The following is a 20,251-nucleotide window of genomic DNA, read 5'->3' on the forward strand; positions in this document are numbered from 1 at the left end:
CGTTGCGCTTAATGGTTGTGCGCAACGACATCTTCAGGGCTATACTCTCTTTGTATGGACCCTTAATTCCGGTTGTATTTTCAACCCGGAATGGGTTCTAGAGCTCCAATGATAATTACACAGTAACAGGCACCAGGGTATATGGTGTCCAAAAATGTAGTGTATTCCAGAAGTCTTTTCTTAGGTATGGACCTGGTGTGTGTAAGTCATTAATCCATCTAGAAGAACGGCGTTGTGGTGTAGTAAAACCACTCTTGGGGGCTAAGTATGCCCCTCATACCAGCAACCGAGTCTTTGCTGGAGTGTTAATAAGCCCTCTGTTCTGTAGCAGGGCTGCCTCCGGTGTGTCCCTGGCAAGCAGTAGTTCCAAAGTGACTATGACGGATAAGTCCAAAGTGACAGTAGCCGAGCACCGCTGCCTCCATTTATGTGCGTAAGCAAACTACAGAAGGAACCTGTTGGCCAAAGTGGAACAGAGGTATGCAATATATTTTACTACAAGGTCTAACTAAGTTACATTTACTAGAACAGAATCACAGTAATGGATAGTTAAAATTTATTCTGAGACCGAAACTGTGAAGAAAAAGCTCTGAACTAGCCCATTTGTACAAAATAAGGTCATTATATTAATTGTATATACGCAATTGAAAATAAGACATGGGATGAAATCATGAAAAAAAGATTTTTAAAACAGAGCTCAAACGTGAAGATGATCACGTGGTGCTAGTCATAACAAAAACATGTAGGCTAGAAAAGGTGACCAATGTAATTCAACAGCGACAGACAAAGTAGTTAAAGAGGGGTAAAGAATTATCAGCACATGTAATAGACTGAGTCCAAGTTATTCTAATGCTCGGTATCAAAATAAGTGCATTCAAAAATTTCTTTGTTCCCGTAAGTGTCCACAGCATTTAGACCCCGAGAAGAGTCGCAAGAGTCATCGGGACAGACTAGCACTGTGTGGTTACCTTCAGTTTTGCGCACTACTTTTCCATGATTACAGCATGTCTTATGTTCAATTCTGTACATCAAATTAACCCATGGTCAATGACCTTGGAACCAGGAGCTGTGGAAATTAAAGAAGCGTTCGGGAGGTGAGGGGGCAGTAGTAACTGTACTATGATAGCATCATCAAACACATGCTGCTACAGCCGTGCCCACTAGTAATCTCCAGATTTGGTAGCAGGAGGACGGTATGCATTGCATGTTATGTTAAGTCATTTGTAAAGCGCAGTGTCTTGGTCACAGATTTTTATAAGCAACGATGGGCAGAAGAGAGGACCTACTGATTGAAGAGCCAAGTTTTCAAAAGTTTCCTGAACTGGGGCAGGGAAGGAGCTGACCTAAGATTCAATGGAAGGAAATTCCAGGATGTGGCTGCTCTAAACGAAAAAGCTGCGACCACCCCATTTAGATGTTTTTAATCTGATAGGAATTATTCTGAAGGAGCCTGCTTATCTAAAGTTTCTTGTTGAAATGTACCATGATAAGGCTTTCTTCAGAAAGGAAGGTCCTGAATCATGGAGGGCAGAGGCCTTAAACTTGATTCTGTTTTTGACTCTAAGCCAATGAAGATCCTTAAAAGCAGAAGAAACAGAGTGGTGCCAAGGCAAATCCAATAGGAGTCTGGCTGCCGAATTTGGAAGAATTTGCCATTTCTTCAGGTACTGAGCTTGTAGGCAATGTGGAGGCCGTTGCAGTAGTCGATCTTGGACAACACCAGACTGGAAATAACTGATTTCCTGACTGAGATGGGCAGAGGGATTAATATTGTTTTACGCATTCTCAAGGTATTATACGAAGAGGAGACCACTGCATTGATTTGAATGTTCAGGAGTAAACAATCGTCAATCGTGACACCTAAACTTTCGGCTTAGCTGTTGGGAGCAGTAAGGGGGGCCCATGTTAGCTGGCCAGCAAGTAGCAATCAAAAAGTGGGGATTATTACAGAGTAAAATCACCTCGGTTTTTCCAGCATTGAGCTAAAGGCGGTGTTTGTTCATGCAGCCATAGATAGATTTCATGCAATCGTGGATGCGAAGACACGTGTGGCTGGATTCGTCGGAGGCTGATAACACAATTTGCGTAACATCTGCATAAGATGTGAGAGAGAACCCGAAGGATTCAACCAGAAGAGTCAGATCAGTGGCGTATATATTAAAAAGAGTTGGGCTGAGAGAGGATCCCTGCGGAACGAGCTTGAAGAGAAAGCATCAATGTTGATTATGTTTTCCCTGCTCAACAGGAAAGATGAGACTAGTTTCAAGGCAAGATTTTTTATACCTTTTGCTTCCAAACGGTGGATCAATGTGGAATGATCCACTGTATCAAACGCTGCAGAGAGGTCAAACAGGATAAAGGCAGCTGACCCCCCACTCATCTAGGATGAATTTAAGCTCATGAGTGGCCTTGGTCAAGGCAGTCTCTGTACTGTGTTCGGATCTGAATCCGAATTGAGTGGGATCCAGGCAGTTAGAGTCCACTTGGATGCTAATGACAAGGGTAACTCGTCATGGAGTGCCCATTCATTTCAATGGAAATTACATGAGGAGCCTGCAAGTGCCTTAGCATCCAAGTGGTTAATGAACTGATTTAACCGGGCCTGCAGTGCAGAAAATAAAACAGGATTGAGCTGGCCTCCCAGACAATCTTTGTGAACATTATGTTTCTCTCACCCTTGGCCACACCTCATCTGTAGACATCCCAGCCGTCCTATGATGGGTGACAAAAGATGCTCAATGATGAACCATGACTCCTGCAGCCAGCAGGAAGTGTGCCTTTTCATGAAAACACATTACGCACCGGTCATTTACTGGCTCAGAAGGTAGGTGTGTACAGCATTTTCTATTGCCACACCTTGCTAACTCCAGTCAGTCATGCTTTAGAACTCTGCTAGAGGGGGAAGTAAGCATGGCATAGACTAAGTGGCCACAACCGAGATGCAGTTTCCCTGGCCCAACCCAACCTGCTCATCTGCCCAAACATGTGCAATGCACTATGTGAGTGGGCATTGTACACAGTGTGCATGCAGCCCTTTTGTGCTCTGAGCAGTGCATGTATCGTTGGGTACCTAATTTATTTATTTATTTTATTTACTGACATTTTTAGAGCGCAAACGAATACCCGTAGGCGTCTCGGCGCTAGACTGCAACACTGTCCCTCCCCGGTGATTGAAGCTCTTACAGATAGGTGATCTGCTTTATTGGTTAAATAACCATGTCTTCAGACTTTTTCGAAATTGCAAGAGTGAAGGACTGGTTTTTATGTGATGAGGTAAGGTATTCCATATTTTAGGAGCCGCCACCGCAAAGCGGCGGTCGCCCCAGGAGACAGTTCTGGAACGAGGGGCCACCAGTTGATTGAGAGATGTAGATCGAAGCTGTCTGACAGGGTTATAAGGAATTAACTGGTCTTTAAAAAAAACGAGGTCCTTGATCCTGCAGTACTTTATAAACTATACACAGAGATTTGAATTTAATCCTGTTTTGGACGATCAACCAGTGGTAGGTCCTTAATGTGTCTGAAATAGGTGCAAATTTAGGCGTTCTGGACAACAGGCGTGCCGCCGCATTCTGTATAGTCTGGAGCTTTTTTGTGACTCGGGATTGTGCATTAAGCAAGAGTCCATTACAGTAGTCTAATGATGTTAAGACCAGAGAAGTAACCAGGGTCTTGGCGGCCGTGTCTGGCAGAAAAGGAATGATTTTTCTTATCATTCTAAGTTTAAAATGAGCAGAAGCTGCTACCTTATTTGCATGTGCCATGAAGTTCAATTGGTCATCGAAGGTTACCCCTAGGTTTCTGACCTTAGAGTTCGGGCACGGGGGGGTGCCAAAAGCTGGTGGCCACCAAGTTAGGGACCATGCTGGCGTAAGACTACCAAAGATGACCACCTCCGTTTTATCGGAATTGAGCTTTAGGCGGTTTCTCGCCATCCACTCACCAATAGCAGTCATTCCATTTTGAAACCGTTCTGCTACCTCATGCCCATTGCCCTTGATCGCCAGCACCAGTTGCGAGTCATCAGCGTATGAGGTTAGGCTCATCCCGTATGCTTTGATGACACTAGCAAGGTCCGACACATATATGTTAAATAGTGTCGGACTTAGGGATGAGCCCTGGGGAACCCCACACGGTAATGACAAACTAGCCGATTGGTATGGTCCTAATGTAACCGCCTGTGTTCGATTGGCCAGGAAAGAAGCAAGCAGGTCTCTGGCCGTGAACTGGACACCCATCCTTCCGACACGGTCGACCAAGATCTTGTGGTCGACCGTGTCGAAGGCTGCCGAGAGATCCAGGAGCACCAACAGTGCGGTTCCTCCTTGGTCACGGATGATTCTAATGTCATCTGCTGCTTTGATGAGAGCGGTTTCCGTGCCGTGGTATCTACGGAAACCAAACTGAGTATCATCGAGTAGATTATTTCTTTCTATATATTCGGATAACTGCTGATTCATGCCCTTTTCAGTCACTTTTGCTAAAAATGGGAGACTCGCTATTGGCCGATAGTTTTTTAAATCCTCCTTGTCTAAATTTGGTTTTTTAAGCAGGGGTTTGATCAGCGTATTTTTTAAAACGTCTGGATAGGTCCCAGAGCTCAATATCATATTACAGACATGGGTAATAATTGGAATAATTGTATCCGGTACCATAGAAAGTACAGAGATGGGACAGGGGTCCAAGGCTGATCCTGATTTGATAGACCTCACAATGGCCTTTGTTTGATCGATGGTTAAGGTTTTAAAACTGATCATGGTGTTTCCTGAGCTGATAGGAGGGGTGGAATTATTCCTAATGTTAAGTTCTGAGGTAAAAGCTTGATAAATGTTGTTTACCTTAGAAAAAAAGAACTGGGACAGGGCGTCGCATAGCACTTGTGATGGGGGCGGATTTAGGTCCGGTGCGTTACCGGATAGGGTTTTAGCAATGTCGTACAATTGCTTGCTGGAATTTTTCGCTTTTTCTATATGTAGCGAGAAGAAATGTTTTTTGGCTGCAGTTATCATTGTTTTGTAAATGGCGAGAGCTTCTTTATATTTGATCTTACTTTCACTATTATAAGTTCTACGCCATTGCCTTTCCCTGTTCCTGGTTAGTTGTTTTTGGGTTTTCAACTCCTCTGTATACCACTGAGCGGTCGGCATACTCCTATTCCTTGAGTGGGATTTGGTGGGTACTAGTTGATTAGTAGCATCACCCAACCATTCATGGTATTGGCGAGTTGCAGTGTTGGGTTCGTTAGATATGTCAGGACTGGTCTTGTTCAAGAGTGTATTTAAATCATTGTGATTTATGTCCTTCCATGCTTTAAAGACACCTGGCTTAGAGTATGGGACCTTTTTCCCTTGTGGTCCTTTTATAGTTAGACTACTGAATATGGTAGAATGATCAGTCCAGGTCATAGGGAGAATTTTAGTTACATGTAAACCTTCTGCATTAGAAAACATGCCATCCAGCGTGTGTCCTGCCTGGTGGGTAGGGGCCATGACCAATTGTTTGAGGCCCATTATTTCAAGGTCTGATGTGAGTGAGATGGTATCTCTATCATTGCCCTGTTCTAGATAAAAGTTAAAAATCACCCATAACTGTGGTGGAGTCTTCGGTGGCTATAGATTCCGTTATGGTGCTGAGCTTAGTGAGGAAAGCTGCTCTAGTCCCAGGGGGGCGATAAAGAAGCACTCCCTTAAAATTGAAAAGAGGCGTAAATTTTATATTAAAATGTATTGCTTCACATGACGTGGTCGGAATAGGAGATATGCGAACCTCAAATCGGTCTCTTGCTATAATGGCTAGTCCTAATCTTTTGAGCTCACACATCCTCATGCCCACACCATCCTTGTTGTACGCATATTACTTCGTTCTACACAGTATTCCAACGTACACAACACTTAAAGTTAGAAATCCTCAATGCACATAGAGCAGCCTACAGAGAGCGCTCATGGTTGCATACACCTCTGCTCAGTGTCTTCCATATGCACAGCTCCTTGTGAAGCCACATTTCCCAAGCACATTCCTCTTGTCTATAATAATAATAATAATAATAATAATAATAACAAATCTGTATTTACATGCCCTGCTACCAAGCTTTACACCTTGGGCACACAGTTATCCAGTGCACAAACTGTAAACAATCTTTTGTGAATCCAGACCTCATGTTTACACAATTCTTTAAGCTTATAATCTCCTGTTCATATGTTTGTCTTTTGCAAGCAGCAACACCTGTGTGGAGCAAGTGCACACCCCACTGACATGCATACTCCTCTTGTGCGCATATATACACTTTGCTAGGAGTATCAGTGTGCATTTGTTGGCTTTTGGCCATATTCCTTCTGTGAACTCCAACTACCTCCGCACATAGTCCCTATTTCTTATTATGCAGCTGTTGCCTGCCTTCATGTGTGCCCATCAGCTCAGACTTGTTCAACTGCACTACTTGCATAGAATATACTTTACACCTGAGCGCTTACATAGAATTAAGTCATCCCTCTCCCCCTTTGTATTAAATGCAAATCCTACAAGGCGCTCTTTTCCACATAATCTGGGGCTGCTCCCTCATCCAGCCATGTTGGAGACGGGTTCAACGTGAAATGATGACGATACCAGTCTTCCCCGTAGATATGTCACCCAAAACCATCCTTCTGGGTATCATGCACACTGACGGTGGAACGCGCCCAGCATACCCTAATCAGATTGATACCCAAATGTGATATTACGAAACACTGGGGGGGACCAGCAACCCCCCACTCTGAGGGAAAGGCGTACTGGTATGGACCGGTGCTGGTATCATCCACAAAATGTTTTCAGTCTCTAACAGGCGTCTCTCTTTTTCTGGCATTGGACTTATACTGCGTGTAATGCCTTTTTGTTTATTTCCGTTTTTATGAATCAATAAGAAAAAGTATAGTAAAAAAAAAAGTGTGCCCGTCAGCCTTATAGATTACCACCTTATGACAGTGAGGAACAGAGCAGGCTCAGGGTTCATGATGTGCTATTTCAGCATTACCTATACCACAAAGCGAATTTAGAGTTCATAGGCCTTGGCACTGCACCCCAACCAGAATGTAGTGTAGATTATGGAGCAGGCTGCATCTTCAATACAGAAGGGAGTCCCACACTCCAAGCCCTTACAAACTAATGCACCAGCTTGAGATAGTTACAAATGCATCACAGATGCACAGTTAAGATTGATCTGCAGCCATGTCCGCCAACCCCCGTGTTAAATGGCAGAAAAGTGCCCCCCCCCCCGTCACCTCTCCAACCCTGCTTATAACAATCTGAAATAAATTCCTCCATTTGAAAATCACATTTCGATAAATTCTACATAATGATGATGAACCACAGATTATGTAGGAGTGTGCTATCTTCCCTAATAACCCATTATAATGTATTGGTTAAAGGTTACGTCCAGGTGCTTTTCGGGGCGTTTCTCAATGCAGGACACAGACCCCTGACTGTTCTTCAGGATTCAATAGGGCAACAGCTCTAACATCGGTTTAAATAAGACCGCCTCATAGTGGCAGCGTGTGCAGGGTTTACAGGACATTGGACTGAGAGGAGAGAGTGCCATAGGTCGGTGCTACAAAGGATAGGTTGAGAGAGGACTCATGGGGAAAGAAAATAAGCTCAGGTAAAATGTAATTTATGCTCGAATAATCTGCGTCATTTCATATTGAAATTTTATTCCAGGAAAGATCATATCACAGCAGCAGGGAAATAATGCACAAGAATCAAACAAGAGTGGCTGTTCACGTCATATGCAGTTTTACTGTCTTTTTTTCTAGCACAAATTGCAACCACAATGGATGCAAGAACGCTTTTGGGGCAAAAAAAAAAATTTGTAGCAAATGCCAAGTCGGAAATTCATGTAACAAGGCATAATTTGCGCATTTCATGTAATTTTTGCCAAAGGGAATTATGCTAGTTTCCGCCAGGATGAAAGGAAATTCATTTCAAAGACACGCTCTACACTTTTCACCATTATAGGCAAGGTGATATTGAAAGTTTTTCTGTGACAAGTTAGGCTACTTTTGTTTAATAAAGTCCTGATGTGTGCAAGTCTACAGGTTCCCTTACCTCAGCATCTGTCTGCTTAGTGGGTAGTTGGGAATTACTGTTCTCTCTTCCCATGTCTCAATTTTTATTAAAAGACTGTGTCCATTCGACAGGGTGTCAGCGCACAAGTCACAAGCATTGTTTAATATCTATGAGACTGTCTATCCACTTAAAAGAGGCATATGATCGCGGAAGCCTGCAATTTAAGGGTTAGGCCAGGGGAAAGACCTATGCAGGCCGAGTTTTGCGAAAGTCCACAAGCAGGAGAGACCTCTCTCATTGTGATGGGTCTGTGAGAGACCAAGAGGAGGAACAGGCGAAAGAGCACAGGGAGGCCGGGAGCACCGAGCGAAGGCGCGATGGGCTAGAAGGGCGGGGACAGAGATCTTACAGATTTCTGTCTCAAAATTGGCAAACCCTTATTTATTTTGTATAACCTGAAAATACATATCTCTTTAATGTGCCATATAAGTGAAGCCACACACAGGAAATAAGAAAGATAACATTAAATATGCATTTTTGGACTTGGAAGGGAAAACAAAAATACTGTCCTGACGTACAGATTGCCTGCATCGTTATCCATAATTGCACACCATACTGAGAAATTATTGATCCCATTAAAGGCTTGCTGCCCTGCCCCTCAGCCCGACCCCACGTGCACTTCATTTTAAAGCTCTGTGTCCAGGTAAGGCCCCAAGTCAACAATGTCCTTCGTTGTCCAAACATTAAGTCTTCTAAAGATGCCACCCTGCCAAGATGAAGTCTGGAACACAAAGGAGGGCGGGGCCGTTATGCTTTTTCACAGACATTTTCCAACTCGAATAACAATCAGACACATTTGTTGAGATCTGCATACAGATGAGGCCTGTGAGGCATGCAGCTGCGGGCTCGCACGTCTGCTGCAGCGAGTGGAGAAACCTTCCTCCCCCCGACCACCGACGGCGGGACAACTGGTAAGGACAACAAAACGATCGGGCGAGAGGGATTTGATTGGAAGTAATTACAGCTCGTTGAGCAGCAAAATAAATGCGTTTAGGGCCGTAACACTTTTTTCAGTGACTGCTGTTCAGCCATTGTGCACATAAAGGTAACGTCGGTGCCAGCAGGCATTTATCGTTCAGACAGACAGACCTCTCACACCAATTATCGCCTTTAATTGAGCTCCTGGTAAACCGCGCCATTCAAAAGCGCAGAGCCTGCCACTTCTAAGCGTATTCGCACTCCTATTTCATCACGTCACCAGCCTTCAGGAAATATGCAGCCATTTTCTGGAGTCGTGACTCTCTTCTATTTATCAGGGGTCGACATGATCCCAAATCACGAAACACACGTGTAGGCCCATTTCACGTGGTTGTGAAATTTAAGGTATCTCGAAAAATGTTTTACAAACATCCAGCTTCAACAATCAGCGTGTAATGTCACACCATCATCAGAGACAAGCAGCGAGGCCCTCGTGCAAATGATGTCCCGAGTGATATTCCGAAAACACAAGTTTTTCTATCAGAGAAGTAATTGGGAATAATTAACAAGGAGAGCCCCAAAGGTATATGGCTAAATGCTCCATGTTCTAGGCGCCCCTTTCTTTTTAAAGAGTGTTGCTCGGAATATATTACTACCTACTCAAACAATTCGCGGATACCAAGATAGGGTGACCAGGCGTCCCGGATTTGCCTGGACATTCCCGGGGTTTTGCCAGCTGATTTTGGCTCATGTCTCGTTAGAGGGGGTCGACTGAAACCAGTGAGAGGCACTTACTGGGTGTTCTAAATAAGGTTGTGCTAGTTAGCACCTGTTATAAGTAAGCAGTTTAATTAACAGGAATTATGCTGGTTTTAGAAAGTACATTTTATTTATTTTCTAGGCGCTTCTCCTGTGTTCCTATGTTGATAAGAGTTGACATTCTGCGCAGCACTGTTGCTGTAAAATTGTAGTCCTTCTTCTGTTTTTGCAAAATGTCCCGGTTTTTGGTTCTCAGATCTGGTCACCTATACCAAGAACAAGTTCTCAGCTGCATCTTTAGAGGAAAAGCAGGAACCTGGCGGTTTTAAGGTAAGTATGGAGAGAGGGTGAGAAGAAGGGAGAGGCATCTAATAACATTGGAAGCAAAAGGAGTATGCACAGACGGGAAACATCATTTACTACGAAGGCATCCCCACGCATAACGTTTACCACGGTACACTTACCACGCAAACGTTTTTTCAACGTGGGTGCCTTCCACGACCGTCTATACCACGAAAGTACGTTCAGCGTGGGTTGGGGGGAGACGTGGTATTCCGTCCAGTCGTGCTGGGGGGGCTGGGGGAGGGTTGGGAGGGGGGCTAGGGGGGCTGGGGGGGCTGGGGGGGTCTCCCCCCCAAAAAATAACAACAATTAAGGAGCGAGTTAGATTTAAAAAAAAAAACGCTCTGTGGTATTAATGAAGTAAAAGGAAAGAGCCTCCCCCAAAGACGTGCAGTGTACGTCAAAAAAGAAGTCCTTTATTTATTTTGGAAGACGTGTTTTGACGCTTGTTTCCATGGTAGATGGAAGTAAGGGCTGCTGGAGAAAGACGTGCAGGTAAGACGTGGTACAATCCTTCGTTGTAAATTCCAGCGTGGTAAAGCCACTTGCGATGTAAAATTCGCGTGGTTATGCCATGCGTGGAACTTGAAATCGTTGAAAAATCATATATTCTGCACTGACAAGTGAAATGGGTTTAGCTTTTCATGCATTTTGGTTTCAAGCATTCTGTGCGCCACCACTCTATCACACCCTTAGTAAACTCGAAATGAGTCTACTTTCCAGTCTGTAACAGACACTTGAAGAGTGGGTAGAGTGACTATCCAAACGTCCCCCGTTGGGGAAGGGTTTGGCAAACGGATGCAGAGTTAAGATACTGAGGGGGAGGGCGAAAAGGCAAGCCATCTGTCGCTGGACACTGCATGAAAGAGTTCAGTTCAAGGACATTTATGAAGGAGCGGAGCACAATCTGTGAAATGACTCTCCGGGTGGAGAGGTGGGGGAATGAGTGGAAGGAGGATGGGAAAAGAGAGTGCCAATGGAATGAGAGAAACCTCATTTAGTGAGGTAGCGGAAGGAGTGTGCGCAACAAGGAGATTTGGGCAAAGGGACTTCATGGTGGGCAAAAGAAGGGCACCTGAAGGGAATCAAAAGAAGAACAACAATTGCGGTATGGGGGAGTTGCCAAACAACACACATGTGAAAAATGGTCAAACAACATGTAAGCAAGATGTGGAGGAGGTGCCAAAGAACACACAATGGGGTTTACAGCCAAAAGTGCAGCATGCGGGGGGAGGTACCAAGGATGGATAAGCAAATCAGCACTCTAGGTAGGCTTTTGCGATGTGATGGGTGAGCAACTCTCAAGTGAGCTGGAGAACCAAACATGCTGCAACATGCAACATGGAAAATGCCTATGATATATTTCATCCCAACATACAACAAAGAGTAGAAAGTGGCCTAGATTTTCCAGAATGTTAGGTTGTGAACTCATGGTCTGTGCGAAACCTCAAGTCTGGCAGCTTTAGTCATGATCACTCTGCACCTTTCTTTATGTGTTATTGACATTAACCATATAGTGCCATCCTTCTATCTAATGCCGTCCAACTATCTTTAAAATATGGGTGGTATAATGCAGATCCAAGGAAAATTAAATGGCAAAACATTCTGCTGTAGTATCAAATAATATCCAAACAGAACCGGCAGGTTATGCCTCCAAAGTTTGGAAATGATGAGCTCGTATGTGACGTTCCCAACGAGACACATAGGAGGAATTTATTTTAAGAAATCGACCAGTCAAGTGTATATGACTGAAAACAGGCAACTAGGTCCAATCATCCACTATGAACTGCATTAAACAAAAAAAAGTGTTTAAAAATAATATTGTCACTCAATGCAAAACTTCTCTGGCAAAGAAAAGAAAGTTGGGGGACATGGGTACCAACTAGTGCATCCTAGAGCAGTATCAAGGGGGAGAATAGGGGTTCAGAGACAAGTAAGCTGTGCATTTTTGCATAAAGGTAATGCGCGAGAAAGTGCATTTATTTGCTTATCTTCATTCAACGGTGATTCACATTTAAACACTAAAAACATTACTTATTTGATCCTTGGCTCTGTGCCTGTTTCTTTGCATCTCGCTCTTCCAATGCAGAACTTAACAACTGATCTTTCCAGGGACCATGAAAGATTGTAGTGGCCAGGAGCAAACTCCTCAATGTAGTGGGAACAAAAAACTGGATAAAATTCTAGCTTCAAGTACAGCAGCCGCATAAACCATGAAAATCAGCATTAGACCCTCCTTGAGAAGGCTGCTACAATATATTAGCCCTTCCTTAAATATGTCCTTCCGAGTAGTACATACAATTCTCTTTGGCAGGCCGAGACCGGTTTCTCTTAGCCCAGACCTCAGACCTGAGCAGGCCCCTTAACAGGAAATAAACGGTCTTCCTCGACTGAATGTTCAAATGTTGAGAATCTCTCAACACATATAGTCAACGGTTAATAAACGCAGAGCATGTTGCGTCTGCGTACTGACTCAAACACAACATTTAGTATTGCAGAATAAAAGCACCTCTGAATTCTGGTTCCTAAACATACGCCTGATCCAATGCAGGCCAACTCAGTTCCAACGGGTGTGCTGCTGTTCTGCTATGCACAGCAGTTAGTAACAGACATAATCAGTCCAGCATTATAAACAAATGTTGAACTCACACAATGTTAAAAGCAGAAGTACATCTGCAGCAAACCCACACTCTTCCTGCACGACTACATCTGACTTTCACTGCAAGTCTACTAGCAATATAGTGTGGATAAAAAAAAAAATTTATTTAGAAAAAGTTGCAAAATCCTCAAGTTCCTCTGCAGTTCACTTTGTAAGCAAGAGCTTGTGGGTTTGAAAAAGGGAGGAGGGTTTAGAGCCTTTTTTAGGGCGTTTAGTAATTTACATTTTTTTTATTTAACTGCGGTCTACCCAGCTTTCCACACTAATGAAGTGTTAGTCTTTGCCTTGGCAGGAATAGTCTAGTAATAGTGCTGCACCCATTAGCTTGGCAGGTCGAAGAGAAACTACTTAATAGTGTTACCAGGAGTCAAAAGTAATTGTGAGTGGAATTTGGGGGCACAAATATGGCACAATGGACTCTACTGCCACTAGTACATAAACAATTGAATACTAATTCAGAGCAAACAAAAAATAAAATGTTGCCAGAAATTAGGGAGTGAATCTTAAAAATTAGAACAACCTTCCAAAGTGGGCCCTGTGCAAAATCAAAGGAGGACTTGGTGCCCCCACTTGGCTACCACAGAATTATTACCAAGCAAAGTACAGCTCAGACCCTGATATTCATCAGAGGCATGGAAAAATGAATACAAAAAATCATGCTCAGAAAGCTTACAACTGCCAGCAAACATTTTCAAAACCATCCCCCAATAACAGTATTTCACCCATCTCTTTCAAAACCATTTTAGCTTTAAATGGTTTTGGAGAACCTGAGAAGGAATGACGGAGGTGGCCAAGGTAATATATCTAATACTCCTCCTGCTTCACCCACGTGGTGGCATTTTATAGTGAAAGAAATAAAAAGTGTTTGTGATAAATCACTTACCTCGGGTTCAGCACCATTTATATTCCAGGAATTTTAAGAGTATGGTTTAGTTGAACATGTGATCATTCAGATGACATCCACGCAGCTATCTAACAGAGCAACCTGTCTTGGCGGGCTCGACGTTCGAATGTTGAATTCGAGGAAGTGCAAGATGTTGCACAACGTACACTGCAGACTCTTTCTGGCGTCACTCAATGGTGCCAGAGCGGTGACGAAACATGACAACAAATGTAGGTGCTGTGGATTGCTCAAATACGGAACAGGAAGTGACGAGATTAGCAGAGAAACCTAGTGGATAACGCTAACCACCAACGAAATAATAAAATCATTATCTAGCAGTGAAAATATGCACACATTCAAATAAGCTTTGTACATCAAATGTCGAAATGCCTGCTAGCAGCTGGAGATTGGAAGGTTTGAATATGTGAAAGAGGTTTGACACGCCAACTGCAGTTCAAACTCAGCTATACACTACGCGTTTCAGTAAATACATGTCAACCTCACTGCAAGATAACACAAAAAACAACTGCAAATGTAACACGGTAGGCAGGCACAGGAAGCAACCACGAGAAGAATGCAAATCTGAAGGGGACGTGCCCTGGGAGCAAAGTCTCCGACTCCCGGGGGTAAAACAAAGCGGAACTCACGCAGGCCAAATGGCGGAAGCGTGCACTTCCTGTGGGTGGGTGAAATATGTCATACTCCATCGTACGTGAGCGCCTCTCTCGCTACCAAACGGGGCTTTAAAATGAGCGGCATGAATTCATAATCTGGACCACATATATTATATAGCATATTTGGGCCACGCGAACATGCTCTGGCAGAAATCTGTCGTTTGTGTGGAGGAAACGTTCAGCCCAGCAAAGAAAGCATGGGTTGTTATCAATGCACGGTCTCCTGCCTAAGATCAATCAGTGCGTCAAACAAGGAAATATTAGAAAGCCAACCAACTACGCGCTTGACTGAGTTGTAAATTTCGCCACTTTCATGCCCAAAGTTACTAACACAGTTCCATGATATTTGGGTCCCCACTTTCACCGACCGCCACTGATATGAGAAACCATGAACTTGAACATTCCACCGTCTGTGCTGGTGGGTACCGTTTTAAACTTAATGCGATACATACACGTTCGCACAAGGCAACCTTCGCCTTCAGCGACTACTTGTCAAAAAGCCCATGTTAATGTTAATGTACAGGAATTTATATAGCGCAAATCACCAAGCGGTTTCTAAGCGCTTGCTTAGGGAACCCGTCCTGGTATTCCCCTGTGAGATAACCCCGGCAGGGTATCCGCAAGGTGAAAGCCAGGCATCCAGCCGCGAGGGGCCGTTGTGGAGATTAAGCAAGCTATTGCCCAGAGTCGCAGAGTGTGAACCCGTGAATTGAGTAGGCACCGGAGCGAGAATTGTCAAGTCCATGGACATTTTTAGGACTCAAGACCCCGCCGAGCCGGGAATTGAACCCTGGTCCCGGGCTGACCCCTGCACAGCAGACTGGTAGAGCAGATTTAAACTGCTAAATCGACTGCCATTTAACGTAAATCCCAAACCTTCCCTTTTAATACATACAAGTCACCCCTACGGTAGGCCTAACTAGCACTAAGGCAGGGTGTTATATGTTAAAAAGTAGGACAACTGGTTTTACATGTTCTGACAGTAAAACCCCAAATTACCATTTTTACTCTAGAAAGGCTAGTAGCCCAATTGATAATTACGGGTGTACATGCTAACTGCTCAGCAGTTCTAACTTCTGAATGGGACTAGTAAATACAATACTTCAAGTTTTAAAAATGATTGGTAAATTAAGCCAACTTGTTGCCCAAGTCGAACTTAATGTAACTTTAGAACAGATGGCAATTTTAGAAAGTTACCGCTTTCCAGCGACCCGTTTACAGTTGGTGACCAACAGCTGTCTCCTCTCCTGGTGGGGAGCTGTGAACGACTCTCTGGAATGAGCAAAAAGGACCTGCCATTGCTCTTTTGTTCAGATAGACAGGTTGCCATCGGGGACAGAGAGAGAGAAACAGTCGTCAAACCAGTTTTCGCGTGGGTGTGTAGCGTTCAAGTAGATACACCTCTAGGGTGGGCTACCAAGCTCCACACAATGAAAGAGGGGTTCTGCCATCTCGGGAGTGAGCAGAATTGAGCATTCGGCATAGCTAGTTGTCACACTATGCACAAAGTCGTCATCATTTGGCAGGGCCAGACTGGCCATAGCGGGCACTGGGTGTTTCCCCCAGTGGGCTGGAAGGGTGGGGGACAGTTTCGATACGGGTGGCCCGGTTTTAGAGCAGTGCTGCAATATCGACAGCCTGTAACAAGCGGCAGCAGGAGTGGTGCTTCCCACTTGCACCCCCAGCCCCTTTTGGGGGCCGGTCGAGCTGATTGCCAGGTTTCAGTTCCCAGTCCAGCCTTGTAAGGCAGGAGGGGGACTTGGTAGACCAGTGGCTATTAGACACTGCATCTGTCAAGGGCAAGCCCTAAGCATAAAAGTGGCACCCACACCTCAGATCCCATCTGCACCGGAGAGAGGACCAAAGAAGGATTACCCTGCTGTTCACTGGACCTGGTAAAGAGAGACTGCACCAAACACCGGACTGCACCTGCTATTCTTTGGGCTTGCAAAGAGAGGTACTATGGCTGTGGTGCCCTGCTCAATGAAAAGTAATCCCAGAGCCCTAGACAGAGGTGATTCCTAGAGTGTTGACTAACTTCCTGTTACAGCTCCAGGGCCACAAAATATGAAGAAGCCTGTCTTGGCAAGTCGGTAGCCACAATCAATTGACCGCCACTGAAGCAAGCCAGGGAGACTGAATTGTGATACTCAAAAGTTGTACCAGAGTCTACTGGACCCCGAGAGTCATAGGAGTGCAGTTTTGTCACCCAAGATGAACCTACCCTCAGTTAAAGTGAACCACTGGTTTTACTGTAACCAGAGACCAGTGGTAACTGGTCTCGGGCTGAACTTCAACCGGACTTTGAAGGCATCCTTCAGCATCTTTAGCCTCCTATAGCCCTTTCATCAGGACCGCTACATTGACGTCTTTAGTGGTTTGTCTATAGAGCCTGGAGCTTGACTGGAGACTTCAAGGTAACTGTCCTGCCAGGCCATATTGGCCCCTATGACTTGCTCGCTGTCGCAGGTGACTGCCCAATGTGGGCAAGAGTAGTTGAACACAACTTTACAAAGTTTCCAAAGGTTCCAAGTAACTGCTAACAACGGTAGTTGCCAATGCTTGGTCATGATTTGTATGAAAAGCAGTGATTTATTATTTGCTTAATAATGTATATCACCAGAACCCTCCTGTGGGTTTTGGGGTCTAAAATTCACAAAAATAAGAGCTATTTTTATGAATTGGTTTTAGGTTACCTTTGTGTATGGTTTCTTTCTTGTTCAACTTTTTGGGTACTTCCTGCTTTGCACTTGTTCCTTTGACAAAGGCTGGCTGTTCGAAGCCACAGCAACCCAGAGTTGAGCTAAGGTTTTGCAAATGAACTGGACTGGACTGAACCAAGATAGGTGTGTACGTTTATTACACAGGGAGGTTGCACAACCACACCATATAATATGCCACTTTTCTCAGAGAGTTCATATACTCTTACCTAGCATATAAACAATCCATACATATCTTTTAATCTATGAAATTACCAAATGTTTGAGTCAAGTCAAGTTAATTTAACAAGCAGCACTGACTCTCAAGCCACCAAGGTTGCAATGCTTTAGTCTTGGGATTTTATTTCACAGAATAATGCATTGTGGTAGTTTCAGTCTTTGAGCCATATGAATGGCTGCATGTGGACTACATCATTAGATTGCAAGTGTTTGTAAAAGAAAATCTTGTGATGGGACATTTATGCTTTTGTCACTACTAATAGAAGTATTATCGTATTTTATTTGGAGGGAGGGAGGGAGGGAGGGATGGAGGGAGGAACCCTTTAGGGGTAATACTTAAATGTATGAAGTCAAACATGAAAACACCATATGGCCAAATCGCATGCCCATGGACAATCACTTTTTGAGGTTATTCCACTGCTCTAGTCAGCAAGATAGGGAGCACAAAGAAGCAATGTAAAAGCTGTGCGTAAGTTTGTGGTTAAAAAATGGATTTGATCTGTGGAAGGGAAAGCAACACCACAAGGATCATCACTCAGCCCAACCCTCTTCAACGTCTACATGAGCCCTCTCACAGCCATCGCACGCAAACACAACCTCAACATCATCTCCTACGCCGACGACACTCAGCTGATCCTATCCCTCACCAACGAACCCGCCACCGCCATAACCAGCCTACACGAAGGGATGAAAGACGTCGCCGAGTGGATGAAGAACAGCCGCCTGAAACTGAACTCAGACAAGACGGAAGTCCTCATCCTGGGATCATCGCCCTCCGCCTGGGACGACTCCTGGTGGCCCCCTGCCCTGGGCACCACTCCCAAGCCAACGGACCACGCACACAACCTGGGCTTCATCTTGGACTCCTCCCTCTCGATGACCAGACAAGTCAACGCCGTTTCATCATCATGCTTCAACACCCTGCGCATGCTCCATAAGATCTTCCGATGGATCCCCACCGAAACCAGGAAGACGGTTACCCAGGCACTCATCACCAGCCGACTGGACTACGGAAACACCCTCTACGCCAGAACCACAGCCAAACTTCAGAAAAGACTCCAGCGCATCCAGAACGCCTCCGCACGACTCGTCCTGGACGTCCCCCGACACAGCCACATCTCCGGCCACCTGAGAGACCTGCACTGGCTCCCCGTCAGCAAGAGGATCACGTTCAGGCTCCTCACCCACGCACACAAGGCCCTCCACAGCCTGGGCCCCAAGTACCTCAACAACCGCCTGACCTTCTACGCACCCACCCGCCAGCTACGATCGACCAGCCTCGCCCTCGCCGCCGTACCACGCATCCGCAAAGCCATCGCCGGGGGAAGATCCTTCTCCTACCTGGTGGTCAAGACATGGAACTCCCTCCCCATCCACCTTCGACTGACCCAGGATCACCTTTCATTCAGGAAGCTCCTCAAGACCTGGCTCTTCGAGCAGTAGCGGACCCCGCCCCCCAGCGCCTTGAGACCCTCCGGGTGAGTAGCGCGCTATACAAATGTCCATTATTGATTGATTGATTGATTGCCATGGTATAGTCACCAAAATGCAAAACAGGTGGTAAATGTATAGCTTTTTGGAGAAAGATGTTGGGTGTTTCAACTTCAGGTTTCCTTCTTTAAAAACCTTTTGATCCTGGAAAAATCACACTCTCCCTATGACGCTCCCCACTAATCTAACAACAAATCTTCACTTTGAATTTGGTCTTATGAAAGAAATAGATGCAAAAAGGCATGTTCTCTGTACATGCCCTGGCCCACCAGAGATTTCATTCACACATTCAGTGGTGGCTAAGTGGAGGTGGCTGCGTTTGCAACTCTATAGTGGAATATATGAAAGAGGAATCTAGAAACACGTGTCTGGGGATACACTTGAAAAGAATACTGGTACTGGCACTGGCCAACAAACTGTGAGAACTGTGTGTGAAGCGAGTAACACTGAACCACATCGACCATGATGCATGAGGTAATTCAGCTGTGACGTGTCAGCAGGGTGCTCCAAATCCCTTTGACTATAGTGGAATATATCCCTTAAGTTGTGTTGTGCAAGGCACCCCCGTCTTGTGATGCAGCCACATACTTCAGCCACGGACAGGCACACATCACACAGTTTATAAAGCGATGAATGAGTAAGAAGTGTCTCGGTGTCAGCAGCAGGACAGGATCCAAGACAGCGGACCAGGCCAACAAAAGGCAGAACAGTTGGCCACCCTAGTGGCACTTTGTTGTTGGGAAGTCATGGGGTAGAGGGAAAAGGGTGGGGTCATTTGGGTCACATCCCCCAGACCGTGCTCTAAAGCTACCGCTATGTGTGTATGCTGAAAAATACCAGCTGTTAAAATTATATCTAACGGGCAGTAACCGAAACATGAAAGCACTATTTCAGTGAGAACTTCCAATAGTTCAACGAATGTATTTCATGTTTTAAAAGCAGTCTGATTTCAGCTAGGCTCAATCGTTTTGGCCCAACGACCTCAAATAAAATTCAGTATGAAATGATTTCACTGGAAAGAGCAGTGCAACTTTTGAATGTCTCAGGTGGCCTCGGGAGGACAATTCTAAAGAAAATAGACCAGCTGCTGCTCAGAGAATTTCAGTCCAAGAAGTACAGCACAGAACATAATTATAACACGTCTCAAGCACAAGAGTCAAGTGATTTGTCACTTACATTCTTTAATTGAATTTCAGCACATCTGCTCTACAGAAATAAGTGTGATCCTTGCCTCTCTCACTTCTCTCCTAAATTTGACATCCTAACCCTGCCACAAGTGGGACCATTTTCTCTTTTGGCATTACTTACAACATCTGGCGCTCGACAAAGATGCAAACGCTGTTCTGCAGAATCAGTTCATGGATAAAAAAAAACAGAGCTTCTAAAGTGATGGGGGAGGAGGACTACATTTGCATCTTCTCATTTAAAAGATGACCAAAAAAAGGGACCTTTCAACTAGTAGGAAAAACCAGCACCTTAATTTGGAGTC

The 20,251-nt window shown here is 44.7% G+C and overlaps 1 protein-coding gene across 2 annotated transcripts in view; it reads right to left on the reverse strand.

The window, feature by feature from the left end:
* Positions 1-20,251, reverse strand: part of CEP128 (centrosomal protein 128) — a 704,507-nt gene that overhangs the window by 662,588 nt on the left and 21,668 nt on the right. Inside the window, exon 1 of one of the 2 annotated variants that reach the window (XM_078659995.1) lies at positions 13,659-13,794. The exons of the other annotated variant lie outside the window; for it this stretch is intronic. The gene's annotated coding sequence lies outside the window, so the exon portion shown is untranslated. Of the gene's footprint in view, positions 1-13,658; positions 13,795-20,251 lie in introns of those variants that run through there. 2 annotated transcript variants of the gene reach the window in all.

The sequence above is a fragment of the Lissotriton helveticus genome, chromosome 9 (assembly GCF_964261635.1).
Source record: "Lissotriton helveticus chromosome 9, aLisHel1.1, whole genome shotgun sequence".
In the NCBI taxonomy this organism is placed as follows: domain Eukaryota; kingdom Metazoa; phylum Chordata; class Amphibia; order Caudata; family Salamandridae; genus Lissotriton; species Lissotriton helveticus.